We start from the raw sequence: 12,913 nt of genomic DNA, 5'->3' as shown, positions 1-12,913 counted from the left end.
GTGGATGGCTCGACAAATTCTTTCCCACTGTCCTCCTTATTTTGGGCTTATACGTTTTTATTTAAGAACAACAACAAAAACAGCAACATTCTATTTATATACTGCCCTTCAGGACAACTTAATGCCCACTCAGAGCAGTTTACAAAGTATGTCATTATTATCCCCTCAGCAAAACACCCTGTGAGGTGGGTGGGGCTGAGAGAGCTCTGAGAGAGCTGTGACTGCCCCAAGGTCACCCAGCTGGCTTCAAGCGGAGGAGTGGGGAATCAAACTCAGCTCTCCAAATTAGAGTCCCGTGCTCTTAACCACTACACCAAACTGGCTCGTAAACTATAGACAGTAAACATAAAAGCTAAAAGAACCACAACAATCTAAAAAAAACAAACCACACTAACAATACATATAAATATGAAATAACAAACAAGACAAGATGCTAATAATGATAAAAGAAAGATACAGTTTAGAAAGATAAGAAAAAGACAAAAACGAAGGATCACTATACCACATGTGGTGGACTTGTGAAGTAGCGAAGAAGTACTGGGGAGATATAATAGAAGTAATTAATGAGGTGCTACAAACCCAAATAAATAAGAATCCAGAACTGCTGCTACTAAATTTGGGAATGGAGAATGTTCCAGTGCAAAATAGAACATTGTTATTTTATATGACAGCTGCAGCAAGATTACTGTGTGCGCAGAAATGGAAAGTGCAAGAAGTACCTACTGTAGAGGACTGGATTTACAAATTGCTGTACATGGCAGAGATGGATAAAATGACAAGAAAACTTAAAGACCTAGATCCGGGACAGTATTTGGCGGACTGGGCGAAACTGAAACAATTTTTGGAAAAAAAATGGGATGTGAAAGGAGAACTGTGGCAGTTTGAGAACTTTTGAAATAAGACATTTTAAACAGAAGAGAGAAGTGACTTTACCATTGAGAATTTATATCTATTTTTAATCTAAGCTTGGATTATAATATAGCAGAAGAGGGGTGAAATTTAGAACTGATTTTTTAAAGAATAAGATAGGGAGGTTACGATAAGTAATACCTTTTTCAGAGTATATGAATAAGGGAATAGTTAAATAAATATACTGATGGGACATACTATATATACTATAATGCTAGTGGGTCAGATTGTATATTATATAATGAATGTGTAGTACGGTGTTGTATGCTGTGCCACATTGGTGGCAGGGCACACAGCAGGGGTTTTAATACTTATTATAATGATAGTATATTTGATAGAATATAGGTTTAAAAGAAATAGAATATGTTTAAATTGGGACTTTTGTTATATATTATACTATATTGTACTGGTCTGCTATATTGAGGGGTATAAGATTTATACTATATTGATAGTATAACTGATAGATGCATATTATACTGATAGAATATTTGATAGCATATTTGATAGAAGTATATTATATTAATAGGATATTTGATATATATGATAGAATACTTGGGGGAAAATGTGCTTAGAGTAAGGGATTTATTAAGTAATAAGAGGGGTTAAGGGTTGGAAAGCTTTTGGAAGTCAATAGAGAGGGGGGAGGAAAAGGGTGGGGGATAGGGTTAATTAGATATTGAGGGAATGTATGTATTGAATTTGAAAAAGTATACTCACCAATAAAAATTAAAAAAAAACCATTCTATTTATATACTGCCCTTCAGGACAACTTAATGCCCATTCTGAGCAGTTTACAAAGTATGTCATTATTATCCCCTCAGCAAAACACCCTATGAGGTGGGTGGGGCTGAGAGAGCTCTGAGAGAGCTGTGACTGCCCCAAGGTCACCCAGCTGACTTCAAGCGGAGGAGTGGGGAATCAAACTCAGCTCTCCAAATTAGAGTCCCGTGCTCTTAACCACTACACCAAACTGGCTCGTAAACTATAGACAGTAAACATAAAAGCTAAAAGAACCACAACAATCTAAAAAAAAACAAACGACACTAACAATACATATAAATATGAAATAACAAACAAGACAAGATGCTAATATTAATAAAAGAAAGAAACAGTTTAGAAAGATAAGAAAAAGACAAAAACTAAACTAGAAATTGAGTTACGATTTTCTCCGCAACAAATATATATATCATTTTCAAAGTCGCACTTATTCTACGTTAATCATAAGAGCCCTCTTTTTCCTATTGTTCACGATTCTTGATCCGTAAATCCAGATATCAGCAAATCATTATTATTTATTTCATGTAAAAAATCATTTCAAGTTGGAAATTGACAAAAAGATGAAATTGATAAACCCCCCGAGGAGCCATCTCCGACAGCTCTGTCTTTTAAAACTATGCTTCCTGGTTAACATTGCGTCTCCCTACACTTGACAAACATGCGCTGAAGTGTCTCTTGTAGACTAAAGAACAGTAATGTAGGTATCAGGGGAGCCTCAAGGGGAAGGGCTTTCCATGGGCAAGGTGCCACCACTGAAAAAGCCCTGGTTGCCGTTTCCCTCACCTCTGCAGGTGGATACACAAAGAGCAGGGCATGGGAAGAGGATCTTCAGTAGTTGCTTTGCATATTATAGTTAGCCAAAGCTACTTCTCTTTTTCATGTTTTTAAAATTTAGTTTGTTATAATCATTATTTCCTAATTGTAGGCACCTTGAGCAGGTCTCTGGACAGCTGACACGTTATCTATTGAGAGTTTCTGTGCCATTTAATTTGTTCAGGACAAATTACTTAATTTTTATATATTGTCAAAGGCTTTCACAGCCGGAGAACGATGGTTGTTGTGGGTTTTCCGGGCTGTATTGCCATGGTCTTGGCATTGTAGTTCCTGACGTTTCGCCAGCAGCTGTGGCTGGCATCTTCAGAGGTGTAGCACCAAAAGACAGAGATCTCTCAGTGTCACAGTGTGGAAAAGATGTTGGCAGGTCATTTATATCTACTCAGGAGGGGTGGGGTTGAGCTGAGTCATCCTGTGAGAGTTTCCCAGGGTGTGGAATGCTAATGGCGGAAGGCTTCACTGTATCCTGAGGAGGTTCTTTTGCATATGGATTGGTGCTTGATGTGCTAATCTTCTCTGCTTGGCTATTGTCGGGTATTGTCGGGTACTTAATTTTTGTTTCTGCAGCATTTCTTATCTGTATTCAGATCTATGCTTGTTTTCAAATGTTAGCAGTCCATTCCGTGTTGTATTGTTTGTTGAAAGTACCAGCTGTTAGTCATATTGACTTATGCTGTGTAATCCGCCTTGAGTTTCAGGAGAAAGGCAGGCTTTAAACAAACAAACAAACGAATGAACGAACGAACGAACGAGCAAACGAACGAATTGAACGAAATGAACGAACAAACAAAAAATATCTTCACAAATAAATAAACCTTTGTGCTGCTATGACCATAAACAATTTTTTAAAAAATGAACGGCTTTCCCTAGCTAATAGGGATATAATGCTATATCACAGGCAATGTGGACCTCAGTTGACAATTATGCTTCCTGTTATCTGCTTCGCAGAATTATTCAGCTGTGTGCAGCATCTTTTTTGTGGATAGCCTTCCCCCCATCTCCTCAAGATCCTCAAAAGATGGGGGCTCCTCAAGATCCCCAAAATGGGGCTGGCAAATGACTGGAGAAACATAAGCCATGTGGTTAGGATGTATCTGCACCCGGCAGAAGCTGGTTGCTGCAATTTTGCCCAGTTTTTCTTGACTGTGAATTAATGTAATTTTTTCCCTTTACATTGCACGTGTGCGGGGTGCACATAACTGTATCCTGCACAGGGGGCAGCCAAGTACCACAGGGAGAGTGGGCATTGCTGATCCACATGGTGAAATTTAAGTCAGACAGCTGTGCATGGTTGCTGTTTCCCCTGTCCCTCCTCATGGGAGTGGCAGCCAGGAGGAGCCCTACTGCCTGGCTTGCTTCACTTCCTCGATAGTAAAGAGTTCAGTATCACCTTTAAGACTAACCAACTTTATTGTAGCATAAGCTTTTGAGAACCACAGCTCTCTTCATCAGATGCCATGCTACAAAGAGAACTGTGGTTCTCAAAAGCTTAAGCTACAATAAAGTTGGTTAGACTTAAAGGTGCTACTGGACTCTACTATTTTTCAACTACAGACTAATACGGCTAACTCCTCTGGATCTTACTTCCTCAAGTCCACCATGCCATTATTGCTGCCAACCCAGCATGAAGTGGCTGAGCCAGATACCTGCTCTCAGCCGCACAGCACCTGCCTGCTTGACTGCATGTGCGAACAGAGTGGAAGAGGATTTATTTACTTATTTCATCAATAGTCTGCTGTTCTTAAAGGCAAAGGTAGTCCCCTGTGCAAGCACTGAATCATTACTGACCCATGGGGGGGAACGTCGCATCACCACATTTTCTTGGCAGACTTTTTACAGGGTGGTTTGCCATTGCCTTCCCCGGTCATCTACACTTTACCCTCAGGAAACTGGGTACTCATTTTACCGACCTCAGAAGGATGGAAGGCTGAGTCAACCTTGAGCTGGCTACCTGAACCCGGCTTCCGCCAGGATCGAACTCAGGTCGTGAGCAGAGCTTCGGCTGCAGTACTGCAGCTTACCACTCTGTGCTGTTCTTACTGACACTCAAAAGTGTTCCTTGCAATCAGTCTAGCCATAAAGGGTAGCAATCAGCAGGTGGCAGTATGTATGTTTCTGTGTTTTGTGTGTGAGAGAGATTTCTTGGCTATGAATATATGTGTGATGACTGTGGCTTGGCTCACTTTCTTGAGCCATCTGCTCTGCATGAGTTTTGAGTTCTCTGCTATTGAATCTCTGGAAGTAGTCTCATGTTACCCATCTTTTAAAAACGGTAAAAGCTGGCTAGCTTGTTCCTTCTTTGGTCATACAAATACACACGCCTGGTTCCAGGTTTTGGGGATCCCTGGGCAGAGAGCACTCCAGGCTCCCCTATCCTCCCCTATGAGGCCCCCTTCTTTCCCTTCCTTTGCTCACCTGCAAACTCTCCTGCTACCTGCAGTCTCTGCTGCTCACACTGCCTGCACGTCCTTTCCTCGATGGTGCTGGGTGGTGGGTGCAGCGGCAGCCGGCCCTACCAGAAGCCATGGGCCCTGGCAGCTGTCCCACTCGCCGTGTGTTGACGCCAGCCCTGCAAATACATAAACGTCCTTGGCTCGCCTTCCTGAGTTATCCGCTCTGCGTGTGGGTTATTTTGTGCTTTCTGATTGTGGCACACTCATCGTCCATTTCGATGCAGCTCGGCAAAGCAAGCCGCAAGCCCTCCTGAACATTCCCATTCTAAGTGCTTTGAGACGGTTTTTGTCACAGCCTGTTTTTGAAGCAAGCTGTGGGGAGCTTGACCAACATTAGGAAAAAAGAGACACATACTGAGACATGCGGGTGCCGGAGCAAGGAATGATTTGTATACAAAACGCTGCCTGCAAGATATAGGGCAAACCTTAAATGAGGGAAATCAGCAATAAAACAATTCCAGCTTGTTTTTGTTAACCCGGTTCCTTCTCTGTCCCTGAGATGAAACAGCACCACCTGGCTGCTGCTGAGAGAAGGACACCTGTTGCTGGCTCACGGCGCTGTGCAACTGCTGCAATGCTGCCATAAAGCATACTGTTGAAAAATGCTGTACCTGTGTGCCTCATGTATAGATTGTTGGCCAGATTTGTTTTGGAGGTGGGGTTGCAAGGTCCCTCTATTCTCTCAGTGGGAGGATAGGGGCCTGGTACTTACCGCGATCCAATCTGGTGGTGGTGTGATGACATCACTTCCGGAAGTGACGTCACCACAGCAAGTGCGTGGCGATGTCACTTCTGTAAGTGATGTCATTGTGCTGGCCACAGGAGTGGTCCTGCACTCCAATTTGGCCACTTTCAGGCCAAACTGGAGTGCAGGGATGCTCCTGTGGCCAGTGCAAGGGGAGCGAGTGTGTGCATGGTGCACGCTCTGGAGGTGCATGCAGGTGGTGGGCACGTTCCAGGAGTTTGCCCCCTCCTGCTGATCGCTCAGCGATTGGTGGATAAAGGGGCACATCCCCAGGAGTTTGCCTACGACTGGTGGGCACCTGGCAATCCTATTTGGAGGTAGGGTTGCCAACCTCCAGGTGAAACCTGGAACCCCCCCCCCCATTACTATTGATCTCCAGGCTATGGGAATCAGTTCCCCTGGAGAAAATAGCTGCTTTGGAGGGTGGACTACATGACATTATACCCTGCTGAGGTCCCTCCTAGGTTTGCCAAACTCCAGGTGGGGTCTGGAGATCTCCTGGAATCACAACTGATCTCCAGATGAAAATGGCATCACATCTCCAGGTTCCATCCCCAAATCACAGAAACCTAGACCTGGAAGGGACCTTAAGGGTCATCTAGTCCAACGCTCTGCCCAATGCAGGAAATTCACAGTTATCTCCCCCACCTCACCTCCCTCACTGACCCCTGCTATATACCCAGAGGAAGGCAAAAAAACTCCAGGATCCCGGCCATTCTGGCCTGGAGGATAATTCCTTCCTGACCTCAAAGTGGCAATCAGCATTACCCTGGGCATGTAAGGAAGGGCTCCAAGAACCAAGCACCAGCTCATCCCAGGAATTCTCCAGGAATTTCCCAACATGGAGTTGGCAACAGTACTTGGGGGGGGGGTCATAAATTTTGCAGGCCTACTGTGCTGTGGGACTGGAGCCTGGGAAACGAGCATAGAAGGGACTGAGTTGAATACATGGCCACGATGCAGCAGAAATTATTTCCACGGCAATCAGTGGGATTAGGGTTGCCAACATCCAGGTGGAGCCTGGAGATCCCCCAGAATTACGGCTGATCTCCAGGCTACAGAGATCAGTTTGCCTGGATGAAAAAGGATGGAAATACATGTTACTAAGTCTTACGTAGCAGGTACAACAGTTCAAGTGATTTCCAATAGCTCTTTTTTTAACAGGAACATCACCGCTCAAAGCACAAACATCAAAACAGCAGTTAGAGAACACTCAACTCCCCACCAAAAAACATGCCCACAATTAAACTCAACCAATAGCAAACACCCGGTATCCAGAAACCCTATTCGCTAGTTCATTAGTCTGTAGGGGAATCCGATTGGCCGGCTCAGCAACATGGCCAATTGGAATGCAGCTGTTCGAAAGCCCTTTTGCTTGAAGCTCCCAGTACACTACAATAAGTACCTAGGAATGCTCAATTGAACTTCATTTCACTTGCTCCCCCCTCCACCTTTCCATGCACTCGCTCACACAGTCACACATCAGTTTGCTCCGCGGGAATATCACTTCCCCCTCAACTGCTAAAAGTATCCCACTTCCCCCACCATTCCTTGAAATTGAGATTTTCTTGACACTTTCTCACACCTTAAAGAAATGTAAATTGGCAAGTCAAAGGAGCCTCCAGTACTTGTTCTCCCAGAGAAAACAGAACTGAATTGGCACTTTGCCCTCTGGAATCACTTGTAGATGCAGCCACACCAAAGGAGCTCCCATGAAAGCGGCATTCATATGTGCTAAGCAAGAAGAGCCTGCCCGTGAATTGAGGATTACACATAAAATCCCGCACTTGAGTGTCCCTAAAAGCTTTGCAAGTCAGACTATGGCATTACATCCACACCGAGCTCCGTCACTGTTCCCAAACTGCATTTCAGAGACCCGCCCCCCCAATCTCCAAGAATTTCCCAAGCTGGAGTTGGCAACCATGCTGGAGACCTACGATGCTAAGGGTATGGAAAACCAAATTTTCAATTGACTTTGAATCCTAAAAATGAATTATTTGATGGTGCAACTCTTCTGGTTGAAGAGTTAACCAGCAACTTTAGGAAAACCACCCTGCAACTGAATAACCAAAGTTTGTGAATTTTTATTCTAACCCAGCACCAGAAGATTAGACGAAAAGGTTCCCATCGACATTTAAGAGCTGAAAACCAAATAATTCTACGACAAGTTAAGAGGGCACACCAAAGATCGTTTCTTGATGAGCTTATTCTCATACCCTTTTGGGATCTGTGTGGAGCATAGCAAAAGCACAAAGTAGCTCGAAGAGGGCGTGATCAGAATAAAGCAATATGATTGGCACAGAGGAAAGCATCCTCCGTTGCTTGAGATTAGGTAATTCTTGCCCAACAATCACGTGACAGACAAATCTAGACAAATCTAGGACAGAGAAAGACCAGTGCCAAGACTGAGGAAAAGTCTAGCGCCCCCCACCCCCCGCTGTCCTTCGACCACCTGAATGCTAGGTCAATGCTGTTTCTTCTAGACGGGTCATTTTATAGAAAAAGAGCTGGAGGAACTCATTAGCATAACTCATTAGCATATGCCACGCCTCTTGCCATCACCAGAAGTGTGTCATTAGTATAACTGATTTGCGTATGCCACACCCCTGATATCACCTATTCTGGTTGTTTTGGACCCAATCCTGGCCTTTCAGGGTTAAAATTAGACCCAAAATGGCAAAAAGGGGCTGAAAATATCTGAAAAGGGGCCCAAAATGGTCAGGATTGGGCCACTGATGAGCGGGAGAGTGATCCACCACCCATCAGAGGCCTGATCCAGGCCATTTTGGCCCCAATCCAGGCCGAAATGGGCCCCAAAGGCCCGAGAGTCAGATGGGTGGGGCCACCTGACATGTGACCTCTTTGGAGAACTGCCGGAACTGCGTTCCTGTGCGTCCCTCCTTGAAATGAGCCCTGCTTCTAGACCAAAGCAACACAAGGCCTGGCTTTTTCTGTTTCCTCTTCCTTCCTTTCTTTGCTGTCGATAACCACCATTCACCCCCTCTCAAACCTTCAGTTTGGTGTAGTGGTTAATAGTGCGGGACTGTAATCTGGAGAGCCGAGTTTGATTCCCCACTCCTCCGCTTGAAGCCAGCTGGGTGACCTTGGGTCAGTCACAGCTCTGTCAGAGCTCTCTCAGCCCCACCCACCTCACAAGGTGATTGTTGCGAGGATAATAATAACACACAAACTGCTCTGAGTGGGCATTAAGTTGCGCTGAAGGGCAGTATATAAATCAAATGTTATTATAATATTATTATTCATTCTTGATCTCCTTACCTCAGAAATCCACTCCTAGCTTATTCTTCCACTCAACAAGTCCCCATTTCCTCATGAAACTGGCCCTCCAATTAACTCTGAGCTGCCGTAAACACAGCTCCACCCCAATCAACAGCCCGACCTCTCCCCTTACATATTAGGGTTACCAGTCCCCAGGCAGACCCTGGAATCCCCCCAAATTATGAATGACCTCCAGATGACAGAGATCAGTTCCCCTGGAGAAAACCAGGATCTGAATCTGGTGGCACCTTAGAGATCAACAAGGCCTTTGAAAGGGGAAGCTTTTACTCTCAAAAGCTTATGCCCTGAAAATCTTGTTGGTCTCTAAGGTGCCACCAGATTCGAATCTTGTTCTACCGCAAGCCAGTACGGCTACCTACCTGGGGTGGACTCTATGGCATCATTAGGGTTGCCAATCTCTAGATTGGGCCTGGAGATATCCTGGAATTACAACATCTCCAGATGATAGAGAGAAATTGGCTGGGTTGGAGGTCAGACTCTATGGCATTATGCCTCACCTGGAACTGGCAACCTTATTGTGTATTCACCAATGTCAGGCCCTGCCAGTTAGATCTCCATATACTTCACTGTAGACACTCCAAGAGTCCAGTAAAAGTTTCTTTATTAGAGATCCATCAGGATCAGTGCACTCAGACTACAGCATTGGCAGCAGTGGCGAAAAGGGGGAAAGCAATGTTAGTTATAGGCAGGGCTTTTTTCAGCGGGAACGTGGTGGAACGGAGTTCTGGAACCTCTTGAAAATGGTCACATGGCTGGTGGCCCCGCCCCCTGATCGCCAGACAGAAGGGAGTTGAGATTGCCCTCTGCGCCGCTCCAGCTCTGTCTGGAGATCAGGGGGCGGGGCCACCAGGCATGTGACCATTTTCTCCAAGGGCAACCCACTAAGTTCCACCACCTCTTTCCCCAGAAAAAAAGCCTTGGGTATTGGGCAAGGTTCCCACCCTGGGATAAGGACCGTTAGAATTTAGGCGCACAGGGCCTAGAAGGATGGATGGGGCAGGGGGGAGGGGAAGAGGAGGATGAGCTCATTCCATGTTTCAGGGAGACACGGCTCTGGCCGGCACTTCAAGGACACTTTCCCATGCCAGCTGAAAAAGCAGAAGTAGCCACCTGCAAGATAAGCAATTCACAGCTACACAATTATTCCTCCACACATTCTCAGAGGCCCGGAATATAACACAGAGTGCAATAGACATACATGACAAATAAGTGGGGCGCATCTGACAACAGACTTTAAACATTTATGAACTAGGACTGGAAAGGTATAAAGTGGTGGCCACCTAAGGTTGCCAGGTCCCTATACCCTCCTGGTGGGAGGAGGGGACCCTGCACTTACCGCAATGACATCACTTCCAGGAAGTGACACCATTTCTCTGACAGTGTACACGCTCCTGTGATTTGTACAGGGCCAATTCAGCCTGTTTGGGGCAAAAATTGGCCCCTGTAAAGCATGGGAGCGTGCCTGCCTCTAGCATGATGATGTCACTTGAGGAAGTGACATCGCTTGCTGGTAGTGGGTTTATTGCTGGGTGGTTTGCAATCTCTCACCAGTCGCCAGCCATCAGAGGGCATTGGGGCAAGCCCCTGTGCAATTGCCCGCCACCCTATCAGGCCATCCCACCCTGAAGCTTTTTCCCCTGGGTAACGTTTCCAAATACTTGTTTTCAGAATTCTGATGCTTATGAAGCCTGAGAAGCCAGGGAGGAGCAGGAAAGACGGTGAATTAAAAGAAAAAGAAAGAAAATTGACCTTAAGCTTTGCCAGCCACATTCATAGCCAGGAGGTATAGCCCTACCTAGTGAACTGATTTCCTCCAATGGAGGATGCTCAAACACGGTTTTAAAATTTGGGGCACAACATTGTTTATTTAAAGACTGCGATCTTGTTTCCAGGTAAGGAAAGTTTCTGCTGTTTTTAAAAAGCAAACCTCACTGTCAGCTGACCCCCCTGCTCTCCTGTCCCCCCCACCCCACATCTTCAGCGCTGCCTACGCCCCATTCCTCCTGGCAGAGGTATGGTTTTTCTAGATTGTTATCCCCTTTATCATACTTACGTGGTCCTGAAAATACTTCCCTAGTGGATTTTATTTATTGTTGGCAAAGATAATAATAATCGATGGTTGTTGTGGGTTGTTGTGGGACAGCTGCTGGCGAAACGTCAGGAACTACAATGCCAAGACCACGGCAATACAGCCCGGAAAACCCACAACAACCATCGTTCTCCGGCCGTGAAAGCCTTCGACAATACATAATAATCATCATTTGCTTGTGTTTCCTTAACCTCTTGGCGTGCATGGCAAAGCTGTCCGTAAACATTCACAATGCGGATACAAACCCTCCAGCTGCAGAGCATCCCCGCTTCCCACACAAGGATAAAGGGGATCAGGAAGGAATTATTTAAGGAAGGTGTTCATTACACCGTGGCCAGATCTTCCGCAGTTAAAAATAACCTCTTACTCATTTCTGAAGCTAACAACTCACAGGCGCCAAAATATAATGAAGGCTTGGGGCTTGGCGAGAGGGTTCGAGCGTTTTCTGTGGGTTATAATTAAACCCCATTCATTTCTCTGAAGCTCCAGCGGGACACAAAGACAGTCCCATCTAGTGAAACAGGTTGGTTACCACAGCTTAGCTTCCTAATTAAGGACATTTATTTACATTGTTTTTACCTTGCTTTCCTCCAATTGCTCTGGAGAGCCTACAAACAGGCCACGGAGGCCACGGCTGCCCCCTGATGTTGACTCCAAGCACTGGTTTACAGAGGTGGACTCACTTCTCCACTTGGAGCCAGCTGGGTGACCTTGGGTCAGTCACTTAAGAGCGGCAGGACTCTAATCTGGAGAGCCAGGTATGATTCCCCACTCCTCCACTTGAAGCCAGCTGGGTGACCTTAGGCTAGTCACAGCTCTCCAGAGCTCTCTCAGCCCCACCCACCTCACAGGGTGTTTTGTTGTGGGGATAATAACGGCATACTTTGTAAACCACTCTGAGTGGGTGTTAAGTCATCCCGAAGGGTGGTATATAATGTCATCAAAGGAAAGGTTTTCCAGATGTCATGTCTGAGCCCCATGCATGCCAATGCTAATACTGAACCAATGTTTCATACTGTAACTTGATGTCCTATTGCCAATGCTATAACTCTTTTCTTTCACAGGCTGCTTGCAGGTGCTTATCTAATGGACTGTAGAAACTTCCAGTGTTCGTGACCTTGTAGACTGCTCACTCCCATGCCTTGCTATGTCTCGACTTTGATCTCTTGCTTTCTCACTGTCTCGACGTGATAGTACAAATATGTGTGCCAAAAGTCTTGTTTACTGTTGGGAGGGGGGAAGGAGCAGCCATGTAGGTCAAGAGGAAGGATCTTCTCACATGTTTCTATTCCTGTCAATCTTGCTCTTACTGCTGAGATGCTTTTATGCCTCTGAGTAATTCTATGGACATATATATGGAAATGATTTGATTTCTGAATAAAACCATTTAACCAAGAGCTTGGATTTCTTGTTGCAATGGTACAGGGATCTGTCTGCCATATCCTGTCATCCATAGCCTGACACCAAAACCCCCTCATCATCTTGGTTTCCCTTTTCTGTACTTTTTCCAGGTCTGTAATGCCCCTTTTGAGATATGGGCCATTTTCGCACTGCTTACCCGCTCACGCAAAACTCCCGGAACGATGTGCCTTCCTGGCGCCAGGAAATCGTGCCAGGAAGGCTCATCGTTCTGGGAGTTTTGCGCGAGCGGGTAAGCAGTGTGAAAACGGCCATGGGTTGCAATACACGGTATTCCAAATGAGGCTGTACCATAGATCTATACCGGGGCATTATAATATGGGCTGTTTTATTTTCAATCCATTTCCTAATAATCTCCAGCATAGAATTTGTATTTTTCGTTGCTGC

At 45.4% G+C, this 12,913-nt stretch overlaps 1 long non-coding RNA gene across 1 annotated transcript; it reads left to right on the top strand.

The window, feature by feature from the left end:
* The first annotated feature begins 11,236 nt into the window (after positions 1 to 11,236).
* LOC129333769 (uncharacterized) lies at positions 11,237 to 12,504 on the top strand. Its single transcript, XR_008597449.1, has 2 exons — positions 11,237 to 11,865; positions 12,172 to 12,504. It is a non-coding gene; the product is annotated as an uncharacterized LOC129333769 (long non-coding RNA).
* The last annotated feature ends 409 nt before the right edge of the window (positions 12,505 to 12,913 follow it).

The sequence above is a fragment of the Eublepharis macularius genome, chromosome 7 (assembly GCF_028583425.1).
Source record: "Eublepharis macularius isolate TG4126 chromosome 7, MPM_Emac_v1.0, whole genome shotgun sequence".
Classification (NCBI taxonomy): Eukaryota; Metazoa; Chordata; class Lepidosauria; order Squamata; family Eublepharidae; genus Eublepharis; species Eublepharis macularius.
This window is presented reverse-complemented; position numbering and strand designations above follow the sequence as displayed.